The 16453-nt window shown below is 33.9% G+C and overlaps 2 pseudogenes; one reads left to right on the top strand and one right to left on the bottom strand.

Moving 5' to 3' along the window:
• Positions 1–380: 380 nt before the first annotated feature.
• LOC110605610 lies at positions 381–3067 on the top strand (annotated as a pseudogene).
• A 613-nt stretch (positions 3068–3680) lies between these two features.
• On the bottom strand, positions 3681–6688 carry LOC110604818 (annotated as a pseudogene).
• Between the last annotated feature and the right edge of the window lie 9765 nt (positions 6689–16453).

Raw genomic sequence — 16453 nt, 5'->3', positions numbered from 1 at the left:
TTCCTAAAAAATCTGAGGTTAATTGAGTATTAAGAAAGAAGGAAAATTGCTAGCTTTGTGTTTACACCATAAATTACTTTGCAATAATTACATGGTTCTCCACTCTCTACGCATAATTTTAATTTTGTTCCTTTGCTATAAAGCACCAGGGCCCTTCTCTATCTTCTCTCATATACTAGTTTTATTTTATCTATCTCCATATCCTTTTGGTCTAAAGTGGTTTGAACCCACTTCTTCATTTTCACCAAATCATGGTTCAACCCTAGCTAGACCTTTCATCTATTACATACCCTTTTTTGTTCATAAATAAAGAGAATCAAATAAGGAAAGAAGAAGAATAAAAAAAAAAGAAAAAAGAAAAAAGAAAGCAATATATAGGTTTTCTTTTGGTTTTGATAGCTAAGAGATATATAATCAAATCACAGAAAGATTGCCTAGTGAAAAGAAACATGGCGATGGCTGCTAAGTTAGTTTTGATCTTTGTGTTTTGTTTTGCTGCCATTATTCCATTACTAGAAGCAAACAGTGGTTACGATGAAGATGGGGTGTGGAAGAAACGAAAGGAGGAAGCTAAGAAAAGTATGATGGAGTCCTACGTACCTGACCCTTTAGTAGTCACAGACGAATTCGACGTTCAAATTAACCAGTAACTCATCCAATATCTTTATTATTCTCTTAATTTCTTTTGTTTTATTTAAGATCTCACAGGTTTAGAAACGATTCGATTGGATTCGAGAAAGGTTTGTGTATTGAACTTATGATGGGTGCATGCATGCAGGGACAAAGGAAATAATGGAACAGCGACTCACGATGATGACGACGACGGTGATGATGATGTTAAAGAAGAAAACAAGAATGTTTCAGGCTCTGTTAATACAACAACAAACAGCTCCAGGAGGAGCTTGCGAAAGAAACGGTACACAGGTCCATGTCACACGACCAATCCAATAGATGCGTGTTGGAGGTGCAGACCCGACTGGGAATCAAGACGTAAAAGTCTTGGAAGATGTGCGCTTGGATTTGGCCGGAGAACCAACGGAGGAATGGCTGGAAAAATCTATGTGGTCACCGATAACAATGATGACGATCTTTTGGAGCCCAAGCCAGGGACTTTGAGGTATGGAGTGATCCAAAAGGAACCGTTGTGGATCACGTTTGCTAAAGATATGAACATTAAGTTGTCGCAAGAGCTTATTATGAATAGCAATAAGACAATTGATGGGAGAGGACATAAAGTGCACATTGCTTATGGTGCTGGGATTACCATACAATTTGTGAGTAATGTGATTATCCATGGAATCCGTATCCACCACATTTGTGCTAAGGGCGGTGGTATGATTAGGGATTCGCCTGACCATTATGGACTCAGGACTCAGAGTGATGGGGATGGCATTACCATCTTTGGATCCTCAAATGTTTGGATTGATCACGTTTCTATGTCTAAGTGCGGAGATGGTCTCATCGATGCAGTTCAGGGATCCACTGCAGTTACCATTTCAAATTGCCTTTTCACCCGCCACAACGATGTAAGCATCTTCATTTTATGTCATTATCATTCGATTCATCACGTATCCAAAATACAAATGATTATAACCATACCCACATATAAAATAGATCAAATTCTGAATTTGTAACTTGAGTCGATGATGAATTAGGTCTAAGTAAGCACCCAATAAGTTGAGGAAAAAATGAAGTTATTTATGATATACAGGTGATGTTGTTGGGTGCAAGCGACAGCTTCGCAGGAGATCAATTTATGCAAGTAACAGTTGCATTCAACCGTTTTGGGCAAGGATTACTGCAGAGAATGCCGAGATGCAGATGGGGTTTCTTCCATGTGGTGAACAATGACTATACCTACTGGAAAATGTATGCCATTGGAGGAAGTAAGCATCCCACCATTATTAGCCAGGGAAATCGGTTTCTTGCCCCAGACGACATTCATCTAAAATCGGTAACTATATATAAACTAAATCCATTTCTTTTTTAATTGTTTTTCTTTTCTACTGTGAAATTCATTAACTGATAAAAATTGTCACAAGCCCATACAAATGAACAATACACAGAAAAAGCTCACAAAGAAAAATAAACAATTCCAGTGTCGCTTGCCATCCTTCACTGAACACCGACCACCGGAAGAAAGCAAATAAGGTGGTTGCACTGAAAAACTCCAAACTACTGTAGCCTTAAGGCCATAATATACCAAACTGAAGCACAAGAGAAAAACAAACAAGCGATAACCCACTAAAAAGAAAACAGTTGGATTCAAGTTGAGAAAATTTCAGCCACCAGGTCAACATTAGCCACTCCATCATCCCTAGAGCCTAATAGAGCAGTCACCAGTATGCCACAACCGGCACAAATGAAAGCACCATTGCAGCCATAGAAGACTTGGGCCAAGCAGTGAGATGATCGAGTTAGCTAGAGTAAAAGCACCATTGCTCACCGCTTCGAGAGGATTGTGACCAAAGCCCCTACTACCATCTTGTGTTTAAGGTCAACTTGATGGTGACCATGGGATAGCCACAGCAAAAAATTGCACCTTCTCATTGCCAAAGAAAACCACGAGACAACTCAGATCTCCCCATAATAAAAAGGATATAAATATATAATCTCTAATCATTTAGAGAGGAGAGACAACCCACAAATTGGATGAGGAGGAGGAGAGCTTTCCTTGCCGGGAAGGGACAGGGGAGGCTAGTGACCGGCATAAGGACAAAACTCTGCAAAAATAAAGAGTGAAAAGAGAGTGGTCAAGCATATATATATATGTAAAAAGAGTTGTGTTGATGTATCAATCTATATATGTAACATTGTATGAATTGGATATTTATATATGTAGGTGACCAAGAGGGATTATGCCCCAGAATCAGAATGGAGGAACTGGGTATGGAGATCAGAAGGTGATCTATTTATGAATGGAGCTTTCTTTACTCAATCAGGGCAACAAAACATGAAGGCGAGGCCAAGCCATGAATATATGATCCAAGCCAATCCTGGAGAGTTTGCTGCTAGGATGACACGCTATGCAGGGGCATTGGAATGCGTCAGAGGCAAAAAATGTTAGATTAGTCTCTAGCTAATCTTTTCTTTTTTGTTTAAAAAATATTTATTTAGATTAAGTCTCTAGCTACCCTGATCAAATGATGAGAGTACATGCATGTATAAAAATGGAGTCTGGTACCTAGGAAAATAAATTTAGATGGAAAAGTAAAAATTATTTTGTATGTATTATTTTTTGTTCTGTTTCTTTTGAAATATAATAAATGGTTTTGTATCTCTCATCATTGACAAAAAGAAGATGTAATGAATTTTTTTTTTTTATTAAAGGATAGGGCTTCTAAATCAAATTCATGATTCACTTAGTATTATTTGAATTTTAAAATTATAATAATAAAAAAAAAGCAAGATAGGATTTCTTTTCAAAAGAACACTTCCTAATTCAAACTCACAGCAGCAGAGTAGCCCCATTCTCAAATGCTCATTCATCTGCTAGGAATAGGGGAAAACAAAGGGATCCAGAATAAAAAGAAAAAGAAACCTAACCTACCATACCATTAATAAACAGATACATATAGAATAAGAAACATGCAAAAAATTCAGAAACTCAACCAGCACTAATGGGTCTAAACAGAGAAGACCAGGACCAATTCCCAAAATTCACAAAATAGTATTACTATCTATGCACTATCAGATTCATTCCCATTCACCGACTGAGGGTTCCTGTACCCACTAATTTCATCGTTATAACGTTCCTTGTCTGCTCAAGCCCTTGCTTCAAATGGTTCTTTCTCTTCCGCACGCCTCAGTAATAATAAGATAAGATTAGTAAATAAGATAAAAAGGATAGAAGAGAAATGTGAAGCCAAAAAATGTTACCTGACAATTGTTTCCACCTGTCTCCAAGAACTTTTCCAACCTCCCCAAAAGCAATTCCAGGATTGCTTCACCTCACATTCTGTTACCATTCAAGCTAATCAGATTAGCAGCATATTCAAGAAAGCAGCATAAAGTTATATTTCTGCATTTGGTACAAAAGAAGAGTTAGACGCCCACCTCCCTTTCCATTTACGAGAAGAACAGGAAAACAGACATTGCCTTCCTTGGTGCATTAGGATCCTCCTACTTCTTCTGTTTTTTCTTGTTAGAAACATCCTCATTTCCATCTTTGGATCTCTTCTTAGATGCTCCCTTGGAAGATGAAGGCTCTTTTATAGATTCCTTTTCCATAGGCTTCCAAAATTAGCAATTCATTAGATGTTAAGTTATCGTGTAACAGATCATCATGTAACAAGTTCTTTTAAATAAAAGTTCAAAAAGAAAATTAATAAAAAAATAGCTTGCCTTCTTCTCATGTCCACTTTCACTAGCATCAGATTCTTCCTCCCCAGAATCATCAGTAGGAGAGCCTCCCTCATCCTTGTCAGCAATAAAATCTTCATCCTGCTAAGTGCTAGATTCACACCATCAGCATCTAAAAGAAGCTAACTCTCAAACACGCTACACGAGAATTTTTTTTTTTTTTTTCAAATCATGCAGAAAAACAAAAACAAAAAAAAATGAAAATGTGGGTCAACAGCATCATCATCTTCATTGTGGAGAACAATAGCCGCTCCATTTGTGGTTTGCATATCACCCAGGTTCATAATCTTCAGACCCTTCCCACTGTATTGATAAATGAAAGGTAAACCTATATAATAATGAAAGCACAACCATGCTATGCACATACACAAGAAAGTGACACGCCTGATGAAGTGAAAAAGATTGTGATAATCATTTCTCTAGATGTTCTTGCTCACTTTTGAGTCTTATGAGAAGAGGAAAGTAATGCATATTTGACCCGCCAGCTGCATGCCTCTCAAATTCAACATAAACAATCTTGCATATATGAGTTAAAGGAGAAATATTAGGCACAAGTCAAAATAAAACAAATAACCTTTACGATGTTGAAGCGCCAAAAGAGATGCATTATATGTGCACAACTTAAATAAAAAACAGGACCTCATGAAGAATAAGAGTTGGATGTTTGGGTAAGAAGAAGAAGCTTTTCTCAAGTGGATATAAGAGGCCATCTTCATCTTTAATTCAGTTATGACTTCAGTGCATAACCATCTTGACAGCTACGAAATTTTCCTGGTTTAGTTACTTTAGCACCAGACAAGCCCTGTAATATTGTTATGAAAACATCATGAATGAGTCCCTATTTGATGAACAATCCATCACAGGAAGGCACTTCAATTTTGTGAACAAATTTGCAAACCACTCTTTTAGGTTTAAATATAGAATCTATTTGCAGCTGTCTAGACCACAAGGAAACATAAATAGGCGATTATTACCTTATAAGATGGTTCTAATTTGTCTTTGTACTTTGTGTTCAAAATGTCTTCATTCGTTGACAAAAGTGCTTTGAACCACAACTATACAAAATGGAAGAGTGCATAATAAGTGATCAAACAAAAACAATTATACAAAACTAAAACAAATGAAATGATACCTCCAATACAATGTGTGGATACAAAGTTTGCCCCTTAACGGATAGGAGCGTCAAGAGTAACAATTACAAAAGTATGTGGCTGATTAGACTGTAAGGAAAAAAAAAAAAAAAAAAAAAAAAAAAGAAGCATATGAGATTTTCATTGCGAATAGGTTGTCCAAGAACCTTTGCAAATGACTCAGCAGCATTCAAAAGAATCACAACATGAATGACCAAAATCGAGAATGGATGGATGTCATTGAAAGCAGTCAACAATAACAGCAATAATAATAATAGTGCTGCAACGGATGGAAGAAAAATAACTTTTGGAAGCAAAAAGAGGCGAACAACGCTACTGTACTGAATTTTGAAGTCACTGGCCTGTCCTTGGAGCCGCAAGAATGACAAATGAAGTTCGACATTGTACCAACCCCTACATATGGAAAATATTTTTTACGTCATACAACAATTAGAAAGTAACATCAAAAGGCACACATGCAAAATGCAACAAAATTCAAAAGGCACGTGTATGTCTTATGCTTGTTTTCCAAGTAGCCATCTTAGGGTGTGTGTGCACATGCATCTTCCATTGTTTCTACCTTGGTGTTAGGATAACAACACCATCAAATGTAACAGCAGCTTCTTCACCACCAGGATCGACATCTGCCATTGACAAAATCTTGTCTCGGAAAACCTTGTACAAAGTTAATGGTCTAAAAATCAGTGGATGGACAGAGAGCATATATATATTCTTTTACTGACAATTCTATTAACAAAATTCTTCTTCCATTAAACAAATACTAAAAAAAAAAAAAAAGAAAAAGAAAAGAACAAGCAGGAAATCTATTTTCATCGCCAAGACACCTCAAATGCTTCCTTTGAACCAACCAGAAAGGTAAGCGTATTTCCTGGAAACAGACATACAAGTTATCAATACAAGATATTATTGAAATCCAAGAAGCCAGTAACCATCATATGGAACAAAGGTTATAAATAAACTAAAATGTCAAAATGAAAAAGAAATTCTAACAGATCAGCTTAAGAAAATAATGGGGCATCAAGCTACAAATCATTTAAACTATCTAAAGAAGAGACAAGTTACTAAGCACGTGTGTCACCATCACTGTCTTGAATTTCTGAATCCACTTGAAGCTCACCTTTTGGCTTGAGAGATATATTAGAATTGGAAGAATTGGGATTTGGTGTCTCATTCATTTCTACCCATGCGGGTTGTTTAGCTTAGATGCCAAGTTTTTGCTGCAAAACATTGCTCTTTCACATGTTTTTTAGATTCCATAAACTGTTACTGATTTTATTTTTCATGCTCATTTTATTATTTGATTTCTTCCTTTTGCCAAAAAACAAGATTAATGTCTCTTATGGTTGTCATATAAATATATTTTTTATGGTGTTCGTTTAGGTTAATGTTGCAAGAGGATAACAAGAATATAGTCAAGTAAAAATTGTGGAGAAAGAAGGTGAAAAAATAGTATCCGTGGTTATACTTTGGACTCATTTTTCATTTTATTTAAAATGATTAATCCAAGTTCAAGTTATTTAGTAGTTTCGTGCTAATTATTATATATAATTCTAATTTATCGTAATCCGATTATATAATTTATCGTAATCTGTTGACGTGGAACGAAATTCCAAACAGACAGCTGAATGTTACGGTTAAACCGCCACTGCAAGGCCAATTAACTAAAAAACGCACAATATTTATATTATTTTATATTTTAATTTAAATATTTAAATTTTGAATAAATTAACCCAACATTTGTATTTGGTATAATTTTAGTTAGAAGTGTAAACAAACCAAACTATTTGTGAGCTATTCGAGACACTCAGTTCGATTTGTTTTCTAAACGAGCTGAATTCAAGCTCACTTTTAGGCTCATTTAATAAATAAATCGAATTTGAATTTAGTAGTATTCAGCTCGTTTAGATTTGTCAGATCGGCTCATTTTCAAGCTTATGAACAGCAAACTCGCGGACCAAACTAAGCCAAATCAAAATAGACTTGTCCTTAGGTTGTTTTTGAAATTTATAATTATTTTCTCTTTCTAAATGATAAGTTTTCTTTTTGACGGACTAAATAATTACATTTTAAAATAATGAAGGACATTTTAATCAGTTCTAAGAATTATAAGGGTCAACTAATTAATTTTATTAAAATTAAGAAACTCTAGTAATTTTTCTTTTTAAAATTAAAATTAAAGATATGTAATTTAATTATTAAATATATAGTTCACATTTCCAACAATGATGAATTTTACTTTATAGTAAGAATTATGAATATTTTATATTAGGCATGTTATTTAATTTAAAATAATAGCACACAAAATAATTAAAATTACAAAATCTTCATAATTATTAATGCAAAATAAAATCTATCTACGGTTGAAACTGTCGCGTATATATTTAACGGTTAGATTATTATTATTTTTAGAATTAAATGATAAACTGTCGCGTATATATTTAACGGTTAGATTATTATTATTTTTAGAATTAAATATATCATTTAATTATAATTAAGTATGAGTTAATATTATTTTTAGATATAAAATTAATTTATATTTAAAAAATAATAAAATATTACATTTGAATTTTTATATTTTAATTTTTAAAAATTAGCTAAAATTATATTTTATTATGGGCCAATTTATTCAAATTTTAAACATTTGAATTAAAAATACCAATTCATGTAAACGATGTGTTATAAAAGTCAATATGAATTTTGGATTTTTATCCATTAATAGAGTTTTGTGAGTTTGATGACTATAAGAATGATATAATTTATGATTGGCTTTGTTATGTATTAACTTTTAATTTTTATGAGGGAGAAATGCAAGCTGATGTATCTGAAGTTGTAAAAACAACAATAGTTCCGGAGATAAAATCAAATACAATATCAAGACAAAAGATATTTATAAATTGGATTCTTATTGTGGTTTTGCTCCAATCATGCATTTGATGATCTGTTGGAGATGTGAAGGTTTTTCCATATTTGTTTATTTTGTTTACATTGTGTAAATAGTGGCGGAGTCAGGAGCTTCTCTTTGGTAGGGCACCGGCTGCGGCACCACCGGCTGCGCCGCTACGGCACCTTCATCCCCTTCAAAACATTTTCCCGTCGCCGGTACGGCATGTGCCCCTTGCCGTACCTTCCCTCCGCCCCTGTGTAAAAAGGTAATATGAAATATAAACACTCCGGTGTGATATGTTGTAGAATTGTTTTTTCCTACTCTACTTTTGGAGAGTAGTTATGTAATACGTGTGTATATATATATACATTTTCTGTCTGGGGATTTATGATTAAATTATTTGATTTAATTTAGGATATTCACAATATCAATTAATAACTTATTATACAGTAAAAGATATAAACTTATTGAAATCCAGAGCTCAGCTCTAACAACTTTAGTATCACTGAGCATGGATTATTAGCCAACTCAACACCAATTTTGTTTAGTTCAATTATCACATACGAAACATTATTTCATTTAAAAAGTATAAAATTATCATTTTATACAAGTTTTTCTGTATAAAATTTATAATGTAAAAATCATAGTAAAATTAATTCTTAACCAATAGAAAAGAAGATGCAGAAGAAGTCGATGGAGCTGATGAAGCTACTAAAGCAAGATGAGCTGGCATTATGTATTTATATATTCTTCTACAAGTTAGTTTGTTAAAACCGTTTATTGCTTCTGTTAGCTTTTACTAGCTTTCTGTTTCTTCTTGTAAACTGGTATAAAAACAAACCAAAGGCATGAATAAGATACAAGTTCCTTTGCTAAGTCTTTCAGTTTCACAACATGGTATCGGAGCATTCTAAATATATTCATTTCCCTTTTTCTACTTTCTTCCTTTGTTCTTCATTTTCTTGATTTTTCTTTCTGATGTCTTCAATGACCACAACACAAAATGATCATCTACAAAACCCTTCCAATCACTATTACCTACATCCCCATAAGAATACTGCTTTGATGTTGGTTTTCGCTAGCACTCAATGGACCCAACTATCATTCATGGGCAAGAGCAATGAAAATGGGATTGGCTTCAAAGAATAAACTGAAGTTCATAGACGGTACTCTCACAACACCTGCCAAGACAGATCTGATGTATTCAATGTGGGAGAGGTGCAATACAATAGTTGTTTCTTGGATAACAAAGTCATTCTCACCACCCATAGAACAAAGTATCTTGTGGCTCGACAAGGCTGTAGATGTATGGAATGATCTTAAAGAATGATTCTCATAAGGAAATATCATTCGCATCTCTGATTTACAGGAAGAGATCTTTGCCTTCAGCAATGTGAGCTTTCAGTGAGATTATTTTACTCAGCTTAAAATTCTTTGGGATGAACTAAATAATTTTAGGCCAATTCCTTCATGTTCCTATAATATTCCCTGTTCATGTGGTGCTTTGGATACTATCAAAATCTATATGAAAGATGATTATGTGATTAGATTTCTGAAAGGTCTTAATGATCAATTTGCAACTGTGAAATCACAAATCATGTTAATGGAGCCATTGCCTTCCATAAATAAAGTTTTTTCTCTGGCTGTTCAACAAGAAAGACAGATCTATGGAAATAATGTTGATTCAAAGGTTTTCTTGAACAAAACTGTCATAAATAAAGGTAATACGGATGGCAGAGGTTATTTTATTCCTAATTCATATGAAGGAAGAGGCTAATTCACTGTACCTATGAAGATCTGCACTTATTGTGGTAAACAAAGACACACCATTGAGACTTGTTACAGAAAGCATAGATTTCCACCAGGATTCAAGTTCATGAATTCCAATTCATCAAGCACTGTGAATCTTGCAACAGCTAATTAAGTTGATTCAGCTTTACAGCTTGATATGTCGAATATGAATATGAATGGAAGCTGTATGATAAATTTCACAACAGATCAATATCAAAAGTTGCTAAGTTTAATTCAAGATCAAAACCTTGGGGCCTCTTCAAGTGAAGCCAGTTAGATCTCTGTAACAGATCCTCCTGTTCAATCTTTTACAAACTGTGCCAGTATAGGTAATCACCTTCCTTTAATCAATCATGCAAATCATACCCTATGAATTTTGGATACGGGAGCCACAGACCACATCTCTTTCTCCCTGTCCTTATTTCCAAGCTACAGTAACATTTAGTATGTTTCAGTAAGATTACCTAATGGTGACAAGGTTTTATCTAATATTGCTACACTATCCAATTTAATAGAGATTTTATCTTAACAAATGTTTTCTATATTCCAGCATTCACTTTCAATTTGATCTCTATCACCAAACTCATTTCCTCTATGAATTGCACCCTATTGTTCAAGTCAACCTTTTGTTACATTCAGGAACAGAACTCTTGCAAGATGATTGGTTCAGCTGAGATAAAGGAAGGATTATACTTCCTCACCAGTCCATCTTTATGTGCTTCTTCATCCACTGCTTCTGTATGTGTTGTTGCATCTAATTCTACTCTGTTGCATCTAAGGGTTGGGCATCCTTCTTAGTCCAGAATGTTAGCAATAAATAAAATCAGTTCTTTTTTTCCCTGTACTCCCATAACTCATGTCTGTGATATATTTCATTTCTCCAAACAGAAGAAACTAACATTTCCAAATAGTAGTTCATGCAGTACTATTTTTTTCAACTTATTCATGCTGATATTTGGGATCCGTGTAGTATATCTTCCATTAATGGCTATAGATACTTTCTTACCATTGTGGATGACTTTTCTAGACGCACTTGGTTGTTCTTAATAAAGAATAAATCTGAAACCAGACTTGCTTTACAATTTTTCTGTGCTTCAGTTGAGACTCAATTCAACTCAAAAGTATGCATCATAAGGACAGATAATGGCTCTAAGTTTTTCATGGAAGCATTTTATTCATCCAAAGGGATTTTGCACCAGACTAGCCGTGTAGAGACACCTTAGCAAAATGGTTTTGTAGAGAGGAAATACCAACACATATTGAATGTTGCAAGATCCTTAATTTTTCAGTCTCACTTACCTAAAATTTTTTGGTCTTATGCAATCATTCACTCAGTTTTTATCATCAATAGACTCCCTACACCTTTACTAAAGAAAAGTCTCCTCACCAAGTTCTCTACAACACCATCCCAGATTACACTTCTCTTAAGGTGTTTGGCAGTCTTGCTTTTGCCTCCACCTTAACAGTACACAGAACCAAGTTAGACCCAAGAGCCAGAAAATATGTATTTCTAGGATACCAATCAGGTGTGAAAGGTTGTCTTCTTATGGATTTAAAAACCAGAGAAGTTTTTGTATCTAGAGATGTAAACTTCCATGCCTCTGTCTTCCCTTTCGTTCAACAACCACCTTTTAATCCTATTTGCCAACTAAATGAAAATTTCCAAACAGATCATTCTCTCCATGATTTTTATGAACCTCCACTACCTACTGATCCCTCTTCTAATATCTCTAGACAATCCTTCAGATCAAGGCATCCCCCTACTTATCTTCAAGATCACATTTGCAATTTCACACAAGCAAATCTCAAATATCCTATTTGTTCTTTCCTCTCTAATTATAGCCTTTCTTCTTATGATCATTTTGTAATGTCTATTACTGCCATTTCTAAACTAAAGACCCATGCACAGGCTGTAAAGATGAGAATTACAGACAAGCCATGAAAATTGATTTAATTGCTCTTGAACAGAATCACACCAGCTGAGAAAGTTTCAATTGGATGCAAATGGGTGTTCAAAGTAAAATACAAGTTTGATGGTAGTATTGAAAGGTATAAAGCCAAACTTGTGGCGAAGGGATACATACAAACAGAGGGTATAACAGCAATTAAAGGCTGGCACCTCCATCAATTAGATGTCAATAATGCATTTTTATATGGTGATTTAGAGGAAGAAGTTTACATGGCTCTTCCCCTTAGTATTTCTGCCACTTTTCCTAGCCAAGTCTGCAAGTTACAAAAGTCTTTATATGGACTCAAGCAAGCTAGCAGACAATGGTGTTCAAAGCTCTCCAAGGCTCTTCTTGGCTGTGGTTTCACCCAATTAAAAATTAAATTATTTATTGTTTATTCACAAGCACGATGACTCCTTTATTGCCATCCTTGTATATGTAGATGATGTCATATTGGCTGGTAATGAAATTAATGAAATAATCAAGATTAAGCAGTTCCTTTAAAATTAAAGACCTAGGAATTCTAAAGTACTTTTTTGGCTTAGACATTACTAGAAGCAAGCAAGGGATTATAATTTGTAAAAGAAAATATAATCTTGAAATATTAAAAGACACTGGTTATTTAGCATGTAAGCCTGCTAGCACTCCAATGGATTCACACTTAAAATTAAGCCTTGATGATGGTGATCCTTTAGAAGACCCTACTGTGTATAGAAGGTTGGTGAAAAAATTATTTTATCTCACCATTACTAGACCGGATATCACTTTTTTCTATTCAACAATTGAGTCGGTTTCTCTCAAAACCAACAACTGTTCATCTTCAGGCCATGCATAGAGTCCTCATATATATAAAGAGTGCTTCTTGTAAGGGAATTTTCTTCTCTTTTTAGTCCACACTACAATTAAAAGCCTTCAGTGATTCTAATTGGGTTGATTGCTCAGACACTCGAAGGTCTGTCACTGATTTTAGAGTGTATATTAGAGAATCTCTCATTTGTTGGAAATCGAAGAAATAAAGCACTATTTCTAAGTCCTCTTCTAAGGTAGAATACATAGCCTTATCTGCAGTTACATGTGAAATTCAATGGTTGGTTTATTTGTTACAAGATCTTCATGTCACTCATTAGTTACTACAATTTACTGCAATAACCAATCAACATTACATATAGCAGCCAATCTAACATTTTACAAGAAAACCAAGCATATTGAGCTTGATTTTTACCTAATTCAAAAAAAAAAGTTCAAAATAGTTTGGTAAATTGACTACCAGTCTCTTTCAAAACTCAATTAGCTGATATATACACCAAAGCTCTTCTTGTCTCTTAATTTCGGTTCCTCATTACCAAGCTGGGAATGGTTGATATAAATTCTCCAACTTGCGAAAGGGGAGGAGGTCTTAACCAATAGAAAAGAAGATGAGAAAAAGTCCATGGAGTTGATGAAGCTATTAAAGCAAGATGAGCTGGCATTATGTATTTCTGGATTCTTCTAGAAGTTAATTTGTTAAAACCGTTTATTGTATCTATTAGTTTTTAGAAAAATTTACAATTTAGTCTCTGGATATTACCATTATTAACAAGTCAGACCCTATATTTTTAGAAACCTATTATAACGTCCTTATTTAAAGAAGAAGAAGAAAAAGAAGACCTATTAAAACGTCCTTATTTGAAGAAGAAGAAGAAGACGACCTATTAAAACGTCCTTATTTAAAGGAGGAGGAGGAGTAATTTGGTATTTTACTATCTTTTTAACGGTAAAAATAGGCGGAATGACTATTTCGTTGATGGAGAGAAAATATAAAGACGTTTTAATAGATTTTTAAAAATACAGAGACTGACTTGTTAATAATGGCAATACTCAGAGATTAAATTGTAGATCTTCCTAGTTTTTATTAGCTTTCTATTTCTTTTTGTTAACTGAGTATAAAACCAAACTATTTGCCAATTTTTTTAGTTTCGCAACAGTAATTTTACACATGAAATTTGTCTCATTTATAGGATGATCTAACCATATATTAGGTTAATTGGGTAAAAATTAATTAATAGCTTAGATTCTAATTAAGTTGAGGTAAAGTCTTGACGTAGAGATCGTTTATAAAACATTAAATAGTGAATTAAATATGGTCTTACATTATTCAACTTTATGAATGAAAATCATAGGAAAACGAGGTCGTTAAAACTCACCTAATCATTATGTTTAAAGCTGGTGCAAATTAATTATAATGGTATTTATTTTAATTATTATTTTTTTTTCCTTAGAATGGGCATTAAGTAGTGACAACTTTTGATTGATGATGCAACATGGTGAGATTCCAACAACCACCAAAGTCAGTCAGTTGATGCATAATTAATTAAGGCTTTTATCAATGATGATCATAATTTGATTTTAATTATAAAGCCAGTAAACTTAATGTATCCTTATTATTAGTAGGGTTATGTTTGAGAAAAGTAAACCCAAAGAAATCCCTCTTCTTCTTTTTTTTTTTTTTTTTCTTTCTTCATTTTATTTATTTAATATAGTAATAGTGACTATATACTAAGCATGACCACGGTGATTGAGGTTACAAATGAATAGATTAGCCTTTATCATTTAATAAGCTTTGTTTTGTTGGCCTCCTCAAGAATAATTTTCCGATTTCATCCCTATTGATATTAGTATATGTATTCCATATGTAATACTTCGTATTTATATTACATGTATTAATCTTTTGGGTTACATATAATAATTTAAATAAAAGTAAACAATAAATGTTAATAATTAAATAATTAATAATTTAGCTTATTTTTAAATTTAATTTTTTTTTAAAGCAAAACTATTGATTGTATTAATAAAATTTTATAAAAAAAAATCGATATCATCCCAAACAGAGAGACAATTATACCTAATAGATTCTCTAGCCAAAGTATGAGCAACTAGAATAGCATTACGACGAACCCATCTAACAGAAATATCAGTTCTAGAGTCTAAAAAAAATTTACAATCATTCAAAATCAAACCCGTGCATAAGATAATTTGGCAAAGATGTTCCTCATTCTTTCTCATCTCTCAAGCATAAATCATTAAAATCTCCTGAACAAAACCACAGAAGAGAGTTTCTATGAGATAAAGCTTGAATAAGGTTCCAAGACTGACGTCGTCATTACGATTTCAGAAACCCATAATACCTAGTAAACCTCCATTGAATATTACCTTCCGAAACAACCGAATCAATAAAATTTGAAGAAAAGCCAACCATAGAAACAGACACATGACTCTTCCACATTAACGAAAGGCCTCCTCTCAATCCTTGTCTATTGACTGAGAAGCAACCATCAAAATGTAAAAAACTACGAAAAAATTTCATACGAGAACTAAGAGCTTTTGTTTCCATAAAAAATAAAATGTCCGGCTTGTAACTAGTAACCAAATCCTTCAATGCATTAACTGTCCGAGGACTGTCGGGTCATCGGCAATTCCAACACATGACGATCATTGCTTTCGGCTATCCCGACCTTTAACGGGATGAGCCACTTCACTGTTGCCTGTCAAATTAACATTCACAGGGGTGTTGTTAGAGGCATCCTATTGAGAGGAAGGAAAACCTGTAACAACATTATGTTTAGTATTTTTTTGCCTTTTTATAGCATCATCATTTATTCGGGCTGCAATCTCCTCATCAAGCTTATCAGAACTGCCTTGGCTCATAGAATTCTTGTCCATGTCCATAATATGGTCCTCAGTCTCCTTATTTACAATGGATTGACTTTTGCCAAATAAGGAGAATTGCCTATTATGTGTTGCCAAATTAATGTTTTCAAAATTGCTAATTGATGCAAATCTTGCCACAAATCCCGGCGGAGCAGAATTGCCGGATTCACGCAACCACAGGCTTGTCGGTCTCTGGTTTCGACGAACAGGTGCTCTAAGAAAATCACCCCAACCAAACTTGATATCTTCTTTTTTCAACCTCAGCCGCAAGTCACAAAAAGCCTCCACATGACCCAGTTTCCCACATAGATAGCAAAAAATAGTCAGCTTTTCATATTGAAACTTCACAGTAAACACAATATCATCATCTCCAACAAACTTCTTCCGCCATTTCAAAGGTTGCCGAATGTCCAAACAAATTTTAACTCTCATAGGGCCCGGCGACATAGCTGAAGCATTTTTCATATCATACTCTTTATAGTGGCTAACAAAATCTCCAACCAATTTAGCCAATATCTCATTATAATAACCAGAAGGGAGATCTTTAATCAAAACTCAAAAATCAGAATGAGTTAGAGGGATATGAAGAGGATTTTCATTACCTTGTATCTCATTCCAAACAAGTAGGA

This window comes from Manihot esculenta, chromosome 17 (assembly GCF_001659605.2).
Source record: "Manihot esculenta cultivar AM560-2 chromosome 17, M.esculenta_v8, whole genome shotgun sequence".
Classification (NCBI taxonomy): Eukaryota; Viridiplantae; Streptophyta; class Magnoliopsida; order Malpighiales; family Euphorbiaceae; genus Manihot; species Manihot esculenta.
The sequence above is the reverse complement of the archived record's forward strand: the minus strand, read 5'-3'. Positions and strand labels throughout refer to the sequence as shown.